General features: G+C 54.0%; 4 non-coding genes across 4 annotated transcripts; 2 read left to right on the top strand and 2 right to left on the bottom strand.

The window, feature by feature from the left end:
* Positions 1–1,861: 1,861 nt before the first annotated feature.
* Positions 1,862–1,933, bottom strand: TRNAM-CAU (transfer RNA methionine (anticodon CAU)). The gene has a single exon. It is a non-coding gene; the product is annotated as a tRNA-Met (tRNA).
* A 2,838-nt stretch (positions 1,934–4,771) lies between these two features.
* On the top strand, positions 4,772–4,843 carry TRNAG-UCC (transfer RNA glycine (anticodon UCC)). Its single transcript has one exon. It is a non-coding gene; the product is annotated as a tRNA-Gly (tRNA).
* Positions 4,844–8,031: 3,188 nt separating this feature from the next.
* TRNAG-UCC (transfer RNA glycine (anticodon UCC)) lies at positions 8,032–8,103 on the top strand. Its single transcript has one exon. It is a non-coding gene; the product is annotated as a tRNA-Gly (tRNA).
* A 1,209-nt stretch (positions 8,104–9,312) lies between these two features.
* TRNAG-UCC (transfer RNA glycine (anticodon UCC)) lies at positions 9,313–9,384 on the bottom strand. Its single transcript has one exon. It is a non-coding gene; the product is annotated as a tRNA-Gly (tRNA).
* Positions 9,385–19,615: the final 10,231 nt, after the last annotated feature.

Here is a 19,615-nt window from a genome sequence, read left to right as displayed (position 1 = left end):
TGAGTCAGTGGTCTCTCGCCTTGACTGGTGTCTCTCGCCTTGACTGGTGTCTCTCGCCTTGACTGGTGTCTCTCGCCTTGACTGGTGTCTCTCGCCTTCTGACTGGTCCTGGCCTACATCCCAGGCTGATTACCACATCCTTGTTTCTCACAGTCCCTTATCTTCTCGTCAACCACAACCCAGGTGTATCCCATCTTGTCTCCTGCATTCTACTTTGTATCCTCATTAGCTAGTTCTGTATCTTTGTTAACTAGTTTTAATTGGTTTTGCAGTTACATCATTGGCAATGTCACATTGTTAGCAATGTTTCTGGAGTTCATTGACAGTTCAGCCTTGAGGCCTGCAGGCTTCATCTACTTTAGGCACTTATGCTAAGCAAGAGTCAGACTTATGCTAAGCTGAAGCTAAATCATCTATAATTTCCTTCTCCAACAGTCCTGAAGCTCAACCAGTTGCTATTTCCCTCTCTAACAGCTACAAATGTGCTGAAAGTACCCTCTGTCCCACTGTCCAGGTCACCCATTAAGACGTTAAAGCCCACTGGCACTCAGAGTCATCCCTCAGGGATGCCGCTGGTAAGCAGACACCAGTTGGCCTTTGTACTGCTGAGCACAAGCCTTTGAGCCCAACAGTCCAGCCCGTTTTCCACCTATGTTAGTGCCCAGGTCTCCTCTCCATTACTCACCAAACTTTCTTTAAGGATGCTATGAGAGACCATGCCAAAGGCCTTGCTGCAGTCAAGGTAAGCAAGGGTAGCAATAGCCTTCCAGTGCTTAAAAGCTCTTCCTCTTGCCCCTGAGGTCCTTTGCCAGTCCCCACACAAGCCAAGCTTTGTCTTTCCTAAGACCATTGTGACACGCCCAAGCAACGTGGCTTTACTCCTGCCGCTGATTAGTAAGTCTCCGGCCAAGTCTTCCTTGTTCGTGAGGAGCAGGTCCAGCCTCAACCTTCTTTGGCACATCAGGGGGATGTGATAATACCCCTGGCTTCCTCAGCTGGTCAGAGCAAGAAACTGGATAAACAGGGTCCACGCCCCAGGCGGGGACTCTGGTTGGACATATGGTCTGGGCTGCGAATTGAGAGTCCTGTGGGTGTGCGTGTGTATGTGGATCAAGAGAGGAGAGGGTGTCTCTGTGTCCGTGGTGGAACTCCAGTCCTGACCAGCTCGAGAGGAAGAAAAGGATTGAGCCATTTGTGGTGGTGACGCCAGTGTGAGTGCCATTGCTGTTTCTACGGGTGCTTGTAAAAGCACTGCTCTCTGTCTGCATTCATACATGTGGCCAGGTCATGTGTGCGTATTCTCTGTGTGTGTGTGTGTGTGTGTGTGTGTGCACGCATGTACATTGTGCCCATTGTGAAACTGTGCTCAGCCTTGCCCCTGGCTGGACCTACAGATGGGAGTGGCAGCCAAGAGATTGGGGAGGAGAGGAGAAATCGCCCGGGTCTTGCAGTCCACCGGATTTGTCTTTCCTGAACAAGCACCAGCCTTCACCTCCTCCCCACCTGCAGAGCGGTGAAGGGCCCCACTCGCCATCAGGAAGCTGTGGATGTAGCTCCCTGAAGGGAAGGGAGAAACAGCTTTGTGCCCAGGACACCCACACTCTTGTGGGGGGACCTCTCTGTGGTCCACTGCCTTGGTGATCCACAGCAGTCTCTGCCCCTCGGGGGCACTTTTGGAGGCCTGGATGCTAAGAAAGCAAAGGAGAAGGTGGGAGAAGATGCTGAGAAAGCAAAGGAGAACGCAGGAGGAGCGGCACAGCCACCAACCAGCCCTGGAGCGCAGCACTGCGGGGAGTGCTGGTGCACGTGCCCAAAGTGAGAGGCCCCACCTCTCAGGGAGCGGGGTTGGGCAAAAGGACTGTAGCAGAGGATGGTTTCGATCCATCGACCTCTGGGTTATGGGCCCAGCACGCTTCCGCTGCGCCACTCTGCTCCCCCCCAGCAGCTTTGTGGGGAGATGGCAGGGCCCTCCCTGCCACTCCCAGGCACTGACCGTGCCAGCTCTTGGGCTCGGGGGGTTGCCATTCCTCCTGCCTGGGCCTGGTCCCACAGAGGAAAAAAGTCTCCCCCGGGAAGCCCCAAGGCCGTGGGCCCGGGCTGAAGCCACCTTGGTTTGCCCTTATGACACCATCTCCTGCCTGGCACAGACCCAGGGGAAAGCGGGGAGTTTGTGTTTGCCCAACTGAGCTGCCTCTGCAGGGGAGGACAGAAACTCCAGAGCCGGGGGCAGCCTGCCTGCCTGCATTGTGCTGGGAGCGCTTGCTTCCCAACGAGTGGATGAGTGTCTGATGCTCTCCTAGCCAGGAAAAGGCTCCCCTCCACCTGGAGTCACGTGCCTCTCCTGCACACAGTGCTTTCCTTGTGCAGGCTTGGTGAGCCCTGGGAGCCCCCGGTGGCTTTCTGCCCTGGAGAGGCAGGTTCCACCTCTGCTGGTGACCTGCTGCTGACACACTTCCTCAGAGCCACTGCCCAGGCCAAGCTTGAAGAGCTGCGCTAGAGTGACCCCTGAGCCCAATGGATGCTCTCTTGCTGCCATCCCATGGACATTTTTAGGCACCTCCATTTCTGTCTGCGGCAGAGGAAGGAGGAAGCCCCAAACCAAGTCAACCCTGTTGGCCCTTTGCTGCCCTACATGACTGTGTTGTGGCAGGGCACCCTGCCAAGGGGGAATGCCCCATCACCTGGAAGGACTCAGGGACTGGCTCTGTCTCTTGCAAACTGCCCTGTGCTCACCAAACACAGGAGCTGCGGTGCTTTATTGCAAACCAGTGCTGGAGGAAGGGAAGGGGAAGGGAGGGGAGGTGAGGGGAGGCGAGGCGAGGGGAGGCGAGGAATTAAGTGATGTTAGGAACTGGTGCAGGCTAGAGCAACGATTCCCAGGCACTTTCCTGGCAGTGCCCTCTTTCCCAGGGTCCTGGACTTTTCTGCCTTGACAAAGCTCTGCCTCAGATGTGCCTTCCAGGCCCGCCAGCCTTGGAGGAGTGTCAGGGCTCCTTGGCCTTGCTGGTGAGCTGACTGGCAGCTGTATTCAGTGCGGTGTCTCCGCAGCTGTGTTCAACATGGTGTCCAGGCACTCTGGCCTGGGGCCCAGAGGTGCACCCCCTCCCCTCGGAGCCCCTGGTCTTCCTGGGTGGGAAGGAAACCCAGGCCTCCTGCATGTGATGGTGCAGGAACCAGAAGATCGCAGAGGTAGGCACTGCTTCCTCTCAGGCTTGTGCAAGGGGAGGGAAAAATATCACTGTGGATGCCCATTCCTGCATAGCGGAGGTGAGCAACTGTCTGGGAGAAAACAGGCTTACCTGTAAGGCAGTGGGGGAACCTGTGAGGGTGTGACCACCTTGAGAGCAGTGGTGCAGAGGGCACAGCGAGCTTAAACCTCGCCTGAAAAATGGGCTTGTTTCCCTCCCTCCCCACTTACAGCTTACGCCAGGCAGCTTTGGGTGCCACTGTTATTGCAGGTGGAGGAAACAAACGCTGCACGGTCCCGTGCAGTGGAGAGACCCGTGAAGGTGCTCTAACTCCATTTCAGTCAGTGAGAGGCAAAATTAAGTCGTCCATGTCACTCTTAAGCCCTTGTTGCTCTGATGTGTTGATCCATCTAAATATTGCACGGTGAACCCATGGTTTTCACAAGCTGAGACTGAGAGTAGGCTTGATATTCTTAGGTTATGTGATCAAAGCTCACCCCCCCACACACACAAAGGAGTGCAGGGAGTCATTGGCTGGTTGGGGAATAGTACCTTGCCCCAGCTACTCCCAGGCCTATCACAGGAAAGCAATCAGCCCATCAGTGGCTCGTTTCCACAAGCACAGAAGAGTGCCGAGGCACAACGGCAGGTGAGGGAACCCAGACAGCCTGCCTACTGAGAGAAGGGACACCCTGTCTGGGCTCCTCCCCGGGCTTTCCCAGGACAGCATCAACCCCATTGGCCAGGTGTGAAACCCATCACGATGAGTCAACAGGAGTGGATCTCTGGGACACCTTTTGCCCAGAGGGGAGGTTCTGTCTGGAGGTACAGGACACATTCTGGGATGCAGGGGAAGAGCTGTCCCCACAGCTGTGTTCAACACGGTGTCCAGGCACTCTGGCCTGGGGCCCAGAGGTGTGCCCCCTCCCCTCGGAGCCCCTGGTCTTCCTGGGTAGGAAGGAAACCCAGGCCTCCTTGCATGTGGTGGTCCCAGTGATCGAGGAGGGCTGGAGAGGAGGTACCACCTGATGCCCAGCCCTGGGGAGGAAGCAGAGCTGCGGAAGTCCTGGAGCTCCAGCTGCCTCCCCAGGGTGAGGAGCCGTTTCTCCCTACTTTCCTCCGAGGGCTGGTGGCTCTAAGCAGTAGGGCTGGGACCTGCACTGCATGCAGGGTTTGAGAGGCCTTGAGTGGTGTAACCCCAGAGCTATGGCTGCAGTCCCCAGCGCCTGGTCATCAGCGTGGCATCTGGGATATGCTGACACCGGAGGGTGGTTTGGCTCTCCCTCTGGTATCTCCATGGCTGGAGGGGAGGAAGGGAAGGGAGCTGTGTGGAGGCATCTAGCGATGGTGGAGTGCAAATGTGTCAGGTCCTGAAGAAGGAAGAGAAAGCAGAGAGCCCAAGAGCAGGAGCTGAAGGGGAAAGATCGCAAGGAACCCACGGCCCCCCTGGTGTTGAGGGTTTTGAGAAGATGAGGAAGAGCCTGGAGAGACTGGGAGGGGACAATGTGTGTGCAGGGGCTGGAAAGAGGAGGCGGAGCCAGTCTGTGAACTGGGACGAGCAGGAGGAAGGCATAGGCCTGCATGCGTTGGTGGTATAGTGGTGAGCATAGCTGCCTTCCAAGCAGTTGACCCGGGTTCGATTCCCGGCCAACGCACGTGCTCTTTTCTTCTCCCAGGCGCCTGCAGAGGCATTTCCGTCTCTCCCATATGTAGTTCCTGCTAAAAGCAGCCCAGCTTTCCCCAACAAGTTCGTGTTCCCTAGGGAAGCCACTCCCCTTAGCTTGGTAGGCAGCTGGGCTCCTCACTGTGCTCTCAGGCACCATACCTGTGCCCTGCTCTTCCCAGCACACACATCAGTCCTGCCTCCACACAACCTCCGTAAACCCTCGACACCCCCCACCCCAAGCATCTCTCCCTGCTCTGGATTCTAAGGGTGGAAATACCCCAGTCCTGCTAGGGGTTCCTGCATGCATAAACCCACCCTCGGACTCTTCATCCATGGGGCTCCATGGTTCACGGAATCATAGAAGTGTTGAGGTTGGAAGGGACCTCTGCATTTGGGGATTACATAAGACATAATGTGGGATTTTCAGGGGAGGAACCAAAGGCAAAGGAAGGGAAGGATCTAGATGATTTGAGGAGGAATAAATGTGGGAAAATAGAGGGATATGCGGACAAAGAGGGGCTGGTTGAGCGTGAATGGGGCTGCTCAGTACACTTCTCTGGCCATGTCTTGCCTCTGAGCAGTGCAGTATGTCCTAGCTTCTTCTTAAATTCCTTTCTAACTGTTTTTCTGAGTGAGGGACTCCATTCTGCATGCCTTTGTGTGTGTGGAGGTCTAAGTGCCATGAACTGCAGTCAGACCACGGCGCACAGGGGCCTCTGTGTGTGTGTGGTGCCAGGAGCTGGAGAGAGCAGAATGAGTGAACTTAAGTGACAGCAATGGGGCGGGGCAGGGCAGGGGGGCTGGTAGACCCCTGTGGCTGGAAGACCCCTGTGTCTGCGTTGCCAGCAACTGGAGCAAGTGAGGGTCTGATTGCCAGAAACTGGAACGGGAATGTGGGTCAGAGGGCGCCTGTGCCTGGGGTATGAGCAGCTGGAGCGAGCGAGGGTGTGCAAGTGAGTGTGCAATTGCTAGCAGACATCAAGCCAGACTAGCTGGCAAGTAGGTGAAGTGACCTGGGAGCCAGGTATGTGTGTGTGTCTCCAAGGGTGAGAGCACAGGGGAGCTGGCTACTGGGCATGTGAGGGGAGTCCTGGCTGACTGCCAGAGGGACCGTGGGATCCAGGGAGGGTCGACTGGGAGACTCACTTCAGTGTATGTCTGTCTCTCTGTGTGTGTGTGTGTGTGTGTGTGTGTGTGTGTGTCTCTAAGGTTGAGACCCCAGGGGAGCTGGGTACCAGAGGGACCGGGGGAGTCCCAGCCAACTGCGAGAGGGACCGTGGGGTCGACTGAGAGCTCTGTGTGTGTGTGTAAGGATGAGTGTGAGTGTGAGGGTGCCTGTACTAGCAACTGGAGCGGGGCTGCGGGCTCTGGGGCCTCGTATGTCCATGTGCCAGCAGTTGGGGATGCCAGGAATCCAGGGGCAAGCTACTGGGCGGACTGAGTGTTTAAGCCTCCCTGCTGGAGGAATCCACATTACATAGATGTATATATACGTCCCACTAACAGACCTCTTCCCATGTCAACGCTGTGTGCTAGCAGGGGCTGGGACCAGCTGCCAAGGGCCCTGCCACTGCCTGTGCTGTGCTCACCTGCGGCTCCCAGCTCGTCCTCCCTTGTGGCGCAGCCCTGCCTTTGCTGCCCCCTGACAGCCTGGTGGCTGCCCCTAACACTGCACCAGGCCCAAGGAAGTGACAGAAATGCCTCCTACCCACCCCTGGAGCAGTAGATTGGATTTCAGGCAAAATCAGTCTCTTGACTTGAGTTTTGGTCACCATCCACACAAACCGCCACACCAGCAGACAGCGCTGTTTGTGTGTTTCCTCTTTCCACCATCTCAAAACTTCAGGACCGAGGTCCTTGGGTTCCTTGCAGTCTTTCCTCTTCAGCTCCTACTCTTGTTCTCTCTGCTTTCCCTCCCGTCTTAAAGACCTGACACATTTGCACTCCACCATCACGGGATGCCTCACGGGGCTCCCTTCTCTTCCTCCCCTCCAGCCACAGAGATACCAGAGGGAGAGTCAAACGATGCCCTGGTGTCAGCATATCCCAGGTGTCACCCTGATAACCAGGTGCTGGGGGCTGCTGCTGCAGCCCTGGGGTTACGCCTCTCAGGGCTTCTCAAACCCTGCATGCAGGCACTTCTCCTTCACAGTGCAGGTCCCAAGCCCAGGGCTTAGAGCCCCCAGCCCTCACAGGCAGACAGGGAGAAAAGACGCTGCACTTTGGGGAGGCAGGTGAAGCTCCAGGATTTCCCCAGCTCTGCTTCCTCCCCAGGGCTGGGCATCTGGTGGCACCTTCTGTCCAGTCCGCCTCACTCCACAGCAGGCACTGGGAGGTAAGTGAGACACTTCCCCTGGAGTCCCAGGTGTGGTGCCTCTGTTGGGGTGTATTGCAGCCCTCATGTTCCTGCCTGCTGCCCACGTCTGAATGCGCTCGTCTGTGGGTCTGTGCGTGCCCAGCTGTGGTGTGTCCAAAGAGTGCAAAGGAGAACTCCCCCCCCCCCCATCCCCCTAGTGCAGCCTGGCCCTGGAACTCGCAGCAGGCCGGACGACATTGCACAGGGCACGTGATCACTGCTGCTGAGAGGTTTGGGGCAGGAAGCTGTGGCCGAGTGGGGAAGGCGATGGACGTGAAACGCATGGGGGTTTCCCTGCGCAGGTTCGAATCCTGCCAACTATGGGGCACCTGTCCCCTTTTGGGCTGCCTGGAGCGACCAGGCTCCAGCCCTGGACAAAGCCTCACAGCCACAGTCCCTCCAGCTGAACAGCGTGCCCGGTGAACCCTCCATCCCTCTAGTCATCCTCAGCTTCCCCCCAGAGTCGCCAGGGCGCGTGCAAACCCCCTCTCTCCTTTCCCAGCCACACAGGCTCACACCTTTCCTGACAGACATGCTCTCCTCTGGGGACGGATGGATTTTCTTCTCAGGGGCATGTTTTTCCCACGGGGCCAGAGCTGAGATGCACGTGCTTCTGTGATGGGAAGGGAGGCGTCCTATGTGGAAACTTCTGCAAGTTTTTGCAGCATCAGGAGAAGAGGCAGGGGCAGGGCAATGCTGCTTCCTATTCTTTTTCCTTCTGCTGCATCTTTCTCCCCTCTCAGACTCCCGGGATAGTCTTGAAAGCTCAGCGAGGGTCAGAGAGTGCCTGGGACGAGCAGGAGGCAGGCATAGGCCTGCATGCGTTGGTGGTATAGTGGTGAGCATAGCTGCCTTCCAAGCAGTTGACCCGGGTTCGATTCCCGGCCAACGCACGCGCTCTTTTCTTCTCCCAGGTGCCTGCAGAGGCCCTTCCACCTCCTGCCAGAAAAGAGCCCAGGCAGAGCTGCATGCACAGGCAGGGTGAGGCACCCCACAGAGCCCAGGAGAGACAGGCCCCCTCCTCCTTCAGCAATGCCTGCCTTGGCAAAAGCACATGGAAGGGACAGAAGCGGCAGAGCTGCTGAGGGTGGAGGTTACCATGGTTACCATTGATGTCTGCTAGCAATCGCACACTCACTTGCACACCCTCGCTCGCTCCAGCTGCTCATACCCCAGGCACAGGCGCCCTCTGACCCACATTCCCGTTCCAGTTTCTGGCAATCAGACCCTCACTTGCTCCAGTTGCTGGCAACGCAGACACAGGGGTCTTCCAGCCACAGGGGTCTACCAGCCCCCCTGCCCTGCCCCGCCCCATTGCTGTCACTTAAGTTCACTCATTCTGCTCTCTCCAGCTCCTGGCACCACACACACACAGAGGCCCCTGTGCGCCGTGGTCTGACTGCAGTTCATGGCACTTAGACCTCCACACACACAAAGGCATGCAGAATGGAGTCCCTCACTCAGAAAAACAGTTAGAAAGGAATTTAAGAAGAAGCTAGGACATACTGCACTGCTCAGAGGCAAGACATGGCCAGAGAAGTGTACTGAGCAGCCCCATTCACGCTCAACCAGCCCCTCTTTGTCCGCATATCCCTCTATTTTCCCACATTTATTCCTCCTCAAATCATCTAGATCCTTCCCTTCCTTTGCCTTTGGTTCCTCCCCTGAAAATCCCACATTATGTCTTATGTAATCCCCAAATGCAGAGGTCCCTTCCAACCTCAACACTTCTATGATTCCGTGAACCATGGAGCCCCATGGATGAAGAGTCCGAGGGTGGGTTTATGCATGCAGGAACCCCTAGCAGGACTGGGGTATTTCCACCCTTAGAATCCAGAGCAGGGAGAGATGCTTGGGGTGGGGGGTGTCGAGGGTTTACGGAGGTTGTGTGGAGGCAGGACTGATGTGTGTGCTGGGAAGAGCAGGGCACAGGTATGGTGCCTGAGAGCACAGTGAGGAGCCCAGCTGCCTACCAAGCTAAGGGGAGTGGCTTCCCTAGGGAACACGAACTTGTTGGGGAAAGCTGGGCTGCTTTTAGCAGGAACTACATATGGGAGAGACGGAAATGCCTCTGCAGGCGCCTGGGAGAAGAAAAGAGCACGTGCGTTGGCCGGGAATCGAACCCGGGTCAACTGCTTGGAAGGCAGCTATGCTCACCACTATACCACCAACGCATGCAGGCCTATGCCTTCCTCCTGCTCGTCCCAGTTCACAGACTGGCTCCGCCTCCTCTTTCCAGCCCCTGCACACACATTGTCCCCTCCCAGTCTCTCCAGGCTCTTCCTCATCTTCTCAAAACCCTCAACACCAGGGGGGCCGTGGGTTCCTTGCGATCTTTCCCCTTCAGCTCCTGCTCTTGGGCTCTCTGCTTTCTCTTCCTTCTTCAGGACCTGACACATTTGCACTCCACCATCGCTAGATGCCTCCACACAGCTCCCTTCCCTTCCTCCCCTCCAGCCATGGAGATACCAGAGGGAGAGCCAAACCACCCTCCGGTGTCAGCATATCCCAGATGCCACGCTGATGACCAGGCGCTGGGGACTGCAGCCATAGCTCTGGGGTTACACCACTCAAGGCCTCTCAAACCCTGCATGCAGTGCAGGTCCCAGCCCTACTGCTTAGAGCCACCAGCCCTCGGAGGAAAGTAGGGAGAAACGGCTCCTCACCCTGGGGAGGCAGCTGGAGCTCCAGGACTTCCGCAGCTCTGCTTCCTCCCCAGGGCTGGGCATCAGGTGGTACCTCCTCTCCAGCCCTCCTCGATCACTGGGACCACCACATGCAAGGAGGCCTGGGTTTCCTTCCTACCCAGGAAGACCAGGGGCTCCGAGGGGAGGGGGCACACCTCTGGGCCCCAGGCCAGAGTGCCTGGACACCGTGTTGAACACAGCTGTGGGGACAGCTCTTCCCCTGCATCCCAGAATGTGTCCTGTACCTCCAGACAGAACCTCCCCTCTGGGCAAAAGGTGTCCCAGAGATCCACTCCTGTTGACTCATCGTGATGGGTTTCACACCTGGCCAATGGGGTTGATGCTGTCCTGGGAAAGCCCGGGGAGGAGCCCAGACAGGGTGTCCCTTCTCTCAGTAGGCAGGCTGTCTGGGTTCCCTCACCTGCCGTTGTGCCTCGGCACTCTTCTGTGCTTGTGGAAACGAGCCACTGATGGGCTGATTGCTTTCCTGTGATAGGCCTGGGAGTAGCTGGGGCAAGGTACTATTCCCCAACCAGCCAATGACTCCCTGCACTCCTTTGTGTGTGTGGGGGGGTGAGCTTTGATCACATAACCTAAGAATATCAAGCCTACTCTCAGTCTCAGCTTGTGAAAACCATGGGTTCACCGTGCAATATTTAGATGGATCAACACATCAGAGCAACAAGGGCTTAAGAGTGACATGGACGACTTAATTTTGCCTCTCACTGACTGAAATGGAGTTAGAGCACCTTCACGGGTCTCTCCACTGCACGGGACCGTGCAGCGTTTGTTTCCTCCACCTGCAATAACAGTGGCACCCAAAGCTGCCTGGCGTAAGCTGTAAGTGGGGAGGGAGGGAAACAAGCCCATTTTTCAGGCGAGGTTTAAGCTCGCTGTGCCCTCTGCACCACTGCTCTCAAGGTGGTCACACCCTCACAGGTTCCCCCACTGCCTTACAGGTAAGCCTGTTTTCTCCCAGACAGTTGCTCACCTCCGCTATGCAGGAATGGGCATCCACAGTGATATTTTTCCCTCCCCTTGCACAAGCCTGAGAGGAAGCAGTGCCTACCTCTGCGATCTTCTGGTTCCTGCACCATCACATGCAGGAGGCCTGGGTTTCCTTCCCACCCAGGAAGACCAGGGGCTCCGAGGGGAGGGGGTGCACCTCTGGGCCCCAGGCCAGAGTGCCTGGACACCATGTTGAACACAGCTGCGGAGACACCGCACTGAATACAGCTGCCAGTCAGCTCACCAGCAAGGCCAAGGAGCCCTGACACTCCTCCAAGGCTGGCGGGCCTGGAAGGCACATCTGAGGCAGAGCTTTGTCAAGGCAGAAAAGTCCAGGACCCTGGGAAAGAGGGCACTGCCAGGAAAGTGCCTGGGAATCGTTGCTCTAGCCTGCACCAGTTCCTAACATCACTTAATTCCTCGCCTCCCCTCGCCTCGCCTCCCCTCACCTCCCCTCCCTTCCCCTTCCCTTCCTCCAGCACTGGTTTGCAATAAAGCACCGCAGCTCCTGTGTTTGGTGAGCACAGGGCAGTTTGCAAGAGACAGAGCCAGTCCCTGAGTCCTTCCAGGTGATGGGGCATTCCCCCTTGGCAGGGTGCCCTGCCACAACACAGTCATGTAGGGCAGCAAAGGGCCAACAGGGTTGACTTGGTTTGGGGCTTCCTCCTTCCTCTGCCGCAGACAGAAATGGAGGTGCCTAAAAATGTCCATGGGATGGCAGCAAGAGAGCATCCATTGGGCTCAGGGGTCACTCTAGCGCAGCTCTTCAAGCTTGGCCTGGGCAGTGGCTCTGAGGAAGTGTGTCAGCAGCAGGTCACCAGCAGAGGTGGAACCTGCCTCTCCAGGGCAGAAAGCCACCGGGGGCTCCCAGGGCTCACCAAGCCTGCACAAGGAAAGCACTGTGTGCAGGAGAGGCACGTGACTCCAGGTGGAGGGGAGCCTTTTCCTGGCTAGGAGAGCATCAGACACTCATCCACTCGTTGGGAAGCAAGCGCTCCCAGCACAATGCAGGCAGGCAGGCTGCCCCCGGCTCTGGAGTTTCTGTCCTCCCCTGCAGAGGCAGCTCAGTTGGGCAAACACAAACTCCCCGCTTTCCCCTGGGTCTGTGCCAGGCAGGAGATGGTGTCATAAGGGCAAACCAAGGTGGCTTCAGCCCGGGCCCACGGCCTTGGGGCTTCCCGGGGGAGACTTTTTTCCTCTGTGGGACCAGGCCCAGGCAGGAGGAATGGCAACCCCCCGAGCCCAAGAGCTGGCACGGTCAGTGCCTGGGAGTGGCAGGGAGGGCCCTGCCATCTCCCCACAAAGCTGCTGGGGGGGAGCAGAGCGGCGCAGCGGAAGCGTGCTGGGCCCATAACCCAGAGGTCGATGGATCGAAACCATCCTCTGCTACAGTCCTTTTGCCCAACCCCGCTCCCTGAGAGGTGGGGCCTCTCACTTTGGGCACGTGCACCAGCACTCCCCGCAGTGCTGCGCTCCAGGGCTGGTTGGTGGCTGTGCCGCTCCTCCTGCGTTCTCCTTTGCTTTCTCAGCATCTTCTCCCACCTTCTCCTTTGCTTTCTTAGCATCCAGGCCTCCAAAAGTGCCCCCGAGGGGCAGAGACTGCTGTGGATCACCAAGGCAGTGGACCACAGAGAGGTCCCCCCACAAGAGTGTGGGTGTCCTGGGCACAAAGCTGTTTCTCCCTTCCCTTCAGGGAGCTACATCCACAGCTTCCTGATGGCGAGTGGGGCCCTTCACCGCTCTGCAGGTGGGGAGGAGGTGAAGGCTGGTGCTTGTTCAGGAAAGACAAATCCGGTGGACTGCAAGACCCGGGCGATTTCTCCTCTCCTCCCCAATCTCTTGGCTGCCACTCCCATCTGTAGGTCCAGCCAGGGGCAAGGCTGAGCACAGTTTCACAATGGGCACAATGTACATGCGTGCACACACACACACACACACACACACACAGAGAATACGCACACATGACCTGGCCACATGTATGAATGCAGACAGAGAGCAGTGCTTTTACAAGCACCCGTAGAAACAGCAATGGCACTCACACTGGCGTCACCACCACAAATGGCTCAATCCTTTTCTTCCTCTCGAGCTGGTCAGGACTGGAGTTCCACCACGGACACAGAGACACCCTCTCCTCTCTTGATCCACATACACACGCACACCCACAGGACTCTCAATTCGCAGCCCAGACCATATGTCCAACCAGAGTCCCCGCCTGGGGCGTGGACCCTGTTTATCCAGTTTCTTGCTCTGACCAGCTGAGGAAGCCAGGGGTATTATCACATCCCCCTGATGTGCCAAAGAAGGTTGAGGCTGGACCTGCTCCTCACGAACAAGGAAGACTTGGCCGGAGACTTACTAATCAGCGGCAGGAGTAAAGCCACGTTGCTTGGGCGTGTCACAATGGTCTTAGGAAAGACAAAGCTTGGCTTGTGTGGGGACTGGCAAAGGACCTCAGGGGCAAGAGGAAGAGCTTTTAAGCACTGGAAGGCTATTGCTACCCTTGCTTACCTTGACTGCAGCAAGGCCTTTGGCATGGTCTCTCATAGCATCCTTAAAGAAAGTTTGGTGAGTAATGGAGAGGAGACCTGGGCACTAACATAGGTGGAAAACGGGCTGGACTGTTGGGCTCAAAGGCTTGTGCTCAGCAGTACAAAGGCCAACTGGTGTCTGCTTACCAGCGGCATCCCTGAGGGATGACTCTGAGTGCCAGTGGGCTTTAACGTCTTAATGGGTGACCTGGACAGTGGGACAGAGGGTACTTTCAGCACATTTGTAGCTGTTAGAGAGGGAAATAGCAACTGGTTGAGCTTCAGGACTGTTGGAGAAGGAAATTATAGATGATTTAGCTTCAGCTTAGCATAAGTCTGACTCTTGCTTAGCATAAGTGCCTAAAGTAGATGAAGCCTGCAGGCCTCAAGGCTGAACTGTCAATGAACTCCAGAAACATTGCTAACAATGTGACATTGCCAATGATGTAACTGCAAAACCAATTAAAACTAGTTAACAAAGATACAGAACTAGCTAATGAGGATACAAAGTAGAATGCAGGAGACAAGATGGGATACACCTGGGTTGTGGTTGACGAGAAGATAAGGGACTGTGAGAAACAAGGATGTGGTAATCAGCCTGGGATGTAGGCCAGGACCAGTCAGAAGGCGAGAGACACCAGTCAAGGCGAGAGACACCAGTCAAGGCGAGAGACCACTGACTCAGTAAGAAAGATTGGAGGAGACCTTCACTGGCAGGTGGGAAAATAAAACTGTAAAGGGCATAATTACCCCAGAATTTCTTTGTTTGGGGTCCCTTTATGGAGGCAGCCAGCTTGAGCTGTTACTATGCTGTACTGTCATTTAAATAAATAATTAATTTTGCTGTTATATGCGCATGAGACTCTGCTCCTCGGAAACCTAGGGTTGAACTGTTTCCACAACAGTTTGACACCTCAGATAGGACCCTAGGCAACCACTGTTGGACCCTCCCATCTCCAAATGTCCAACTGCCGGCAGTGGGTGAGTTCACCTGGGAACCTTTAGAGCGGGAGGCGCCGAAAGGTGAGTGTCAAATTTCCTTGAGCAGACTCAGTAGGACAGGTTTGAGTCCCGATGTTAGGGTGGGTTTGAGCCTCCCCCCCTCCCGCCCCCCCAGGATGTCAAGGTGATTCAAGTCCCTCCCTTGTTGCAGCCGCGCGGCAGTTTTAAGGGTGCGCAGCCTGATCAGCATTGGGCGCATGCAAGGTTTAAGGGTGTGCAGCCTGATCAGTGTAAGGCACACATAACTGATGGATTATGGGAAATGTACCTGGCATAAAAAAGGGGATGTCCTTGACTGAGGTTTTAGAAAATTGGAAAAGGAAAAGGGGGAAAAAAAAAAAAAAGAAAGGGGAGAGGAAAAGAAAAAAGATGGTACAGTAAAATTATCAAAAAAGCTAGCTATCACTTTGTGTCAGAATTATTGGCCATCTTAAAACTAATAACCAAAAGAAGGATCCTTTGACTTTAAGAAATTACTTATATTGGAAGATAAAAAGCCTCACCAAATGGATTATTGGTATGTGTGGGATAACTGGGTGTGGGACCGGTGACATCCAAAGAGGAAAAAGGGCACCCTGTGTAAGACTATTGTTGCTGCAGCAGATATAGGTGTCCCAAATAACACCCCAGGAGCTACTGCTCCACTTGACACTCCTCTGGTGTCGCCTCCTGAAAATCTGTCTGTCTGTCTCTCTCCTTCTCTTTCTCCAGCTTCCCCTCCTCCCGCGGCAGGACTCTATCCTGTGGTTTGTAACGTTTTACCTAATCTGGCAGCGTTACAACCAAGTGCAGCAGGGGGAGCTAACCCCCCTCCCGCGGTACTGCTGCGTGTATTTACTAACCAACCCTGGAGTCCGAGTGATTTAGCATTGTGGGGAAGCAAAATGCCCAGGTTGAGGGAGGATGTGGAAAGGTGCGCTCAGCTGTTTGCTAATATATAAGCACTGAGTATAATCCAAACTGGGGGGGATACCCAAATGTTCTTGAGAGAGTTGTTCTGACCAAACGAGTGAGATAAAATAACTAATAAAGATGCAAAATTAGCACAACAGGCTGGGGGAAATAGAAATCGTTAGCCAGCGAATGATCCAAATTGGGATTACAATAATGCAGGGGACAGAGAGCTGCTTGCCAGACAGGACTCTGGAGCTTGGTAGAAGCTATTAGAGCGTGTAGCAAATTAGGAGTGAATTGGACTAAAGTGCGGGAATGTAGACAGAGATTGGACGAACGCCCCAGTGATTTCTGGGGATGACTACAGCAAGCCTTGTTGAAATATGGGAGAATGACTTTACAGAATTTTAATGATTCACTAGTGATTAGTGTAACTGTCAATCAGGCAGCTCTGGATATCCAGAAATATTTTAAGGAACACATGCCAGGGTGGCAAGGAGAAACTTTACAAAGGATTTTAAGTGTGGCAGTATGGGCGGAGAGGAACCTCATGAAATTCAACAAAGGCAAGTGCAAGGTCCTGCACCTAGGCAGGAATAATCCCATGCACCAGTACAGGCTGCGGGCTGACCTGCTGGAAAGTAGCTCTGCCGAGAAGGACCTGGGTGTCGTGGTGGACAACAAGTTAAGCATGAGGCAGCAGTGTGCCCTTGTGGCCAAGAAGGCCAATGGGATCCTGGGCTGCATGAGGCAGAGTGTTGCCAGCAGGTGGAGGGAGGTGATCCTGCCCCTCTCCTCAGCCCTGGGGAGGCCTCACCTGGAGCACTGTGTCCAGTTCTGGGCTCCCCAGTACAAGAGAGACATGGCCCTACTGGAGAGAGTCCAGCGGGGGGCTACCAAGATGATTAGAGGGCTGGAGCACCTCTCCTCTGAAGAAAGACTGCGAGAGCTGGGCCTGTTCAGCCTGGAGAAGAGAAGATTGAGAGGGGATCTCATCAACGTGTACAAGTATCTGCAGGGGGAGTGTCAAGAGGATGAGGCCAGCCTCTTCTCCGTGGTGCCCAGCAACAGGACAAGAGGCAACGGGCAGAAACTGAACCACAGGAAGTTCCATCTGAACCTGAGAAAAAACTTCTTCACTGTGAGGGTGACAGAGCATTGGCACAGGTTGCCCAGAGAGGTGGTGGAGTCTCCTTCGCTGGAGATATTCAAAAGCCGGCTGGATGTGATCCTGGGCAATCTGCTCTAGAGGACCCTGCTTGAGCAGGGAGGTTGGACTAGATGATCTCCAGAGGTCCCTTCCAACCTAAACGATTCTGTGATTCTGTGAAATCTAAAAGTAAGTTGACAAGGATAATTCAGTCATAGAATTACAACAACAAAAGAGAATTACGAGAAGATACAGGATAAATGTAACACAAAACTAAAAGTACATAGACGATCATAAATATCCACCACTCCAATTTTTCTTAAATTAAAAGGATCATAAATTTCTACCAACTTAAACTGTAGGCCTCTACATTTCAAACTGCAAACAATTAAGAGTTGACATTATTAATGCTCTAAAATTGAAAAAATGACTCCCTTTGAGATAAATTTGATCTCCTGTCCTTCCACTTTACCCAACAAGCGACCCTGTCCATTTAACTGCACACCCCACATTCTAAAAATTTCTGTCTCCTCAGAGTTTTTAGATTCCCCCATCTCTAGTCATTGTGAATATTGTCCAACCCTCCCAAGCTGATCCGGTCCCCTGGGGGTTCCTTACTCCTGGGGACCTTCTTGGCTGAAGGGGACGTTTTCTCTGCATACGTCCACAGTAATAACATTCCGGTCCCTCACGTTCTCCCCATCTTCTCATGTCTCCTTCTTGTCCTTGCCTTTGGCATTGTCCTATCCTTCCTCTGCCTCTTCCTCTACCCCTTCCTCTGATTTGCAAGTTCCGTGCTAAACCTGCTGCTAAGAGATTAGCCTCTTATTGTTTTTCCTTTTTCCCCACTCCTTTGCTTGCTTCACTTTGTTTCTCCTCTCTTCTGTCATAGATGAATACAGAATCACACAGAATCGTTTAGGTTGGAAGGGACCTCTGGAGATCATCTAGTCCAACCTCCCTGCTCAAGCAGGGTCCTCTAGAGCAGATTGCCCAGGATCACATCCAGCCGGCTTTTGAATATCTCCAGCGAAGGAGACTCCACTACCTCTCTGGGCAACCTGTGCCAATGCTCTGTCACCCTCACAGCGAAGAAGTTTTTTCTCAGGTTCAGATGGAACTTCCTGTGGTTCAGTTTCTGCCCGTTGCCTCTTGTCCTGTTGCTGGGCACCACGGAGAAGAGGCTGGCCTCATCCTCTTGACACTCCCCCTGCAGATACTTGTACACGTTGATGAGATCCCCTCTCAATCTTCTCTTCTCCAGGCTGAACAGGCCCAGCTCTCGCAGTCTTTCTTCAGAGGAGAGGTGCTCCAGCCCTCTAATCATCTTGGTAGCCCCCCGCTGGACTCTCTCCAGTAGGGCCATGTCTCTCTTGTACTGGGGAGCCCAGAACTGGACACAGTGCTCCAGGTGAGGCCTCCCCAGGGCTGAGGAGAGGGGCAGGATCACCTCCCTCCACCTGCTGGCAACACTCTGCCTCATGCAGCCCAGGATCCCATTGGCCTTCTTGGCCACAAGGGCACACTGCTGCCTCATGTTTAACTTGTTGTCCACCACGACACCCAGGTCCTTCTCGGCAGAGCTACTTTCCAGCAGGTCAACCCCCAGCCTGTACTGCTGCATGGGGTTATTCCTCCCCAGGTGCAGGACCCTCCACTTGCCTTTGCTGAACTTCAGGAGGTTCCGCTCCGCCCACCTCTCCAGCCTGCCCAGGTCCCTCGGAATGGCAGCACAGCCTTCTGGTGTGTCTGCCACTCCTCCCAGTTTTGGATCATCAGCAAACTTGCTGAGGGTGCACTCTGTCCCTTCCTCCAGGTCATCGATGAATATATTGAACAAGACTGGACCCAGGACTGACCCCTGGGGGACACCACTAGCCACAGGCCTCCAACTAGACTCTGCGCCACTGACCACAACCCTCTGAGCTCTGCCATCCAGCCAGTTCTCAAGCCACCTCACTGTCCACTCATCCAACCCACACTTGCTGAGCTTCCCTGTGAGGCTGCGATGGGAGACAGTGTCAAAAGCCTTGCTCAAGTCCAGGTAGACAACATCCACTGCTCTCCCCTCATCTACCCAGCCAGTCATTCCGTCATAGAAGGCTATCAGATTGGTCAAGCATGATTTCCCTTTGGTGAATCCATGCTGACTCCTCCTGATCACCTTCTTGTCCTTTTGTGTACATCTTAGAGATTTGTGTACATCTTAGAGATGCTGTCTCTTAGGGAGATACCTGCTTTTTCAAGAGGTGCAGAAAAGCTTCAAAAATAGCAGCACATCTTAATGTTTGCTTAACAGAATGATTATCCTAGTTAAGGTTGGCTTATCTCATTCAGTGTTCTGCCTTGAATAACTAAAAATGATAACATAACTTCTCGTTTGTCATAATGCACTATTAGTAAGGGATTGGGGCGGGGGGGGGGAAGAGTAATTCTTACACTTTGCGCTTAACTAATTAGTGCCTGGCTGCAAAAGCACAGTTGCATCTCAGTTCTTGATTCTCAAAACCAAATAAGTGTAGTAAGGCTTTCTTAACAACCCAGGAACAACTTAGTGCCTTTTCAAGTGACTTGTGATTTGTTGCATAATGATAAAATGTTTGCTTCTCTCATTTTTTTTTTCTGAAACATTAATCTGCAATTTAACTTGATTGCAAAACACTGATGTGTTTGTATGAGAACCCTTTGTGATTTTTATAATTGTAAATAATATTACTGTAGATGCAAGCAACCACTCAAATATTTGTATCTGTAACTTTACTGAAATCCTGGGATGCAACTTTAATTACTCAGCTCCTGTTACACCTCAACAGCAGTTCCAGTCCAATTATACACTAAATCAGTACAAAAGAAAGATGAAGAACATCATTAGTGAGAAACTCTTTTGAATGGTCACTATCAGCAATGGGAATTTTTAACCTTGTGCTTCCCCTGGTAGTGATATTGCTAGCATCAACACTGTTATGTATGCTGCTTATAATCATCTTATACCTCTGTGTGTGGTAGTTATTGCGAAAGACACAAGTCCTGCTATTATATACTGAATTAGTATATACTGATTAGTTAGTGAACACTCATGAACCGGGAAGACTTGGCCAGGGACAAAATAATCAGTGGCAGCCTTGGCTGGAGTGAC

The sequence above is a fragment of the Struthio camelus genome, chromosome 12 (genome assembly GCF_040807025.1).
Source record: "Struthio camelus isolate bStrCam1 chromosome 12, bStrCam1.hap1, whole genome shotgun sequence".
NCBI lineage: Eukaryota > Metazoa > Chordata > Aves > Struthioniformes > Struthionidae > Struthio > Struthio camelus.
The sequence above is the reverse complement of the archived record's forward strand: the minus strand, read 5'-3'. Positions and strand labels throughout refer to the sequence as shown.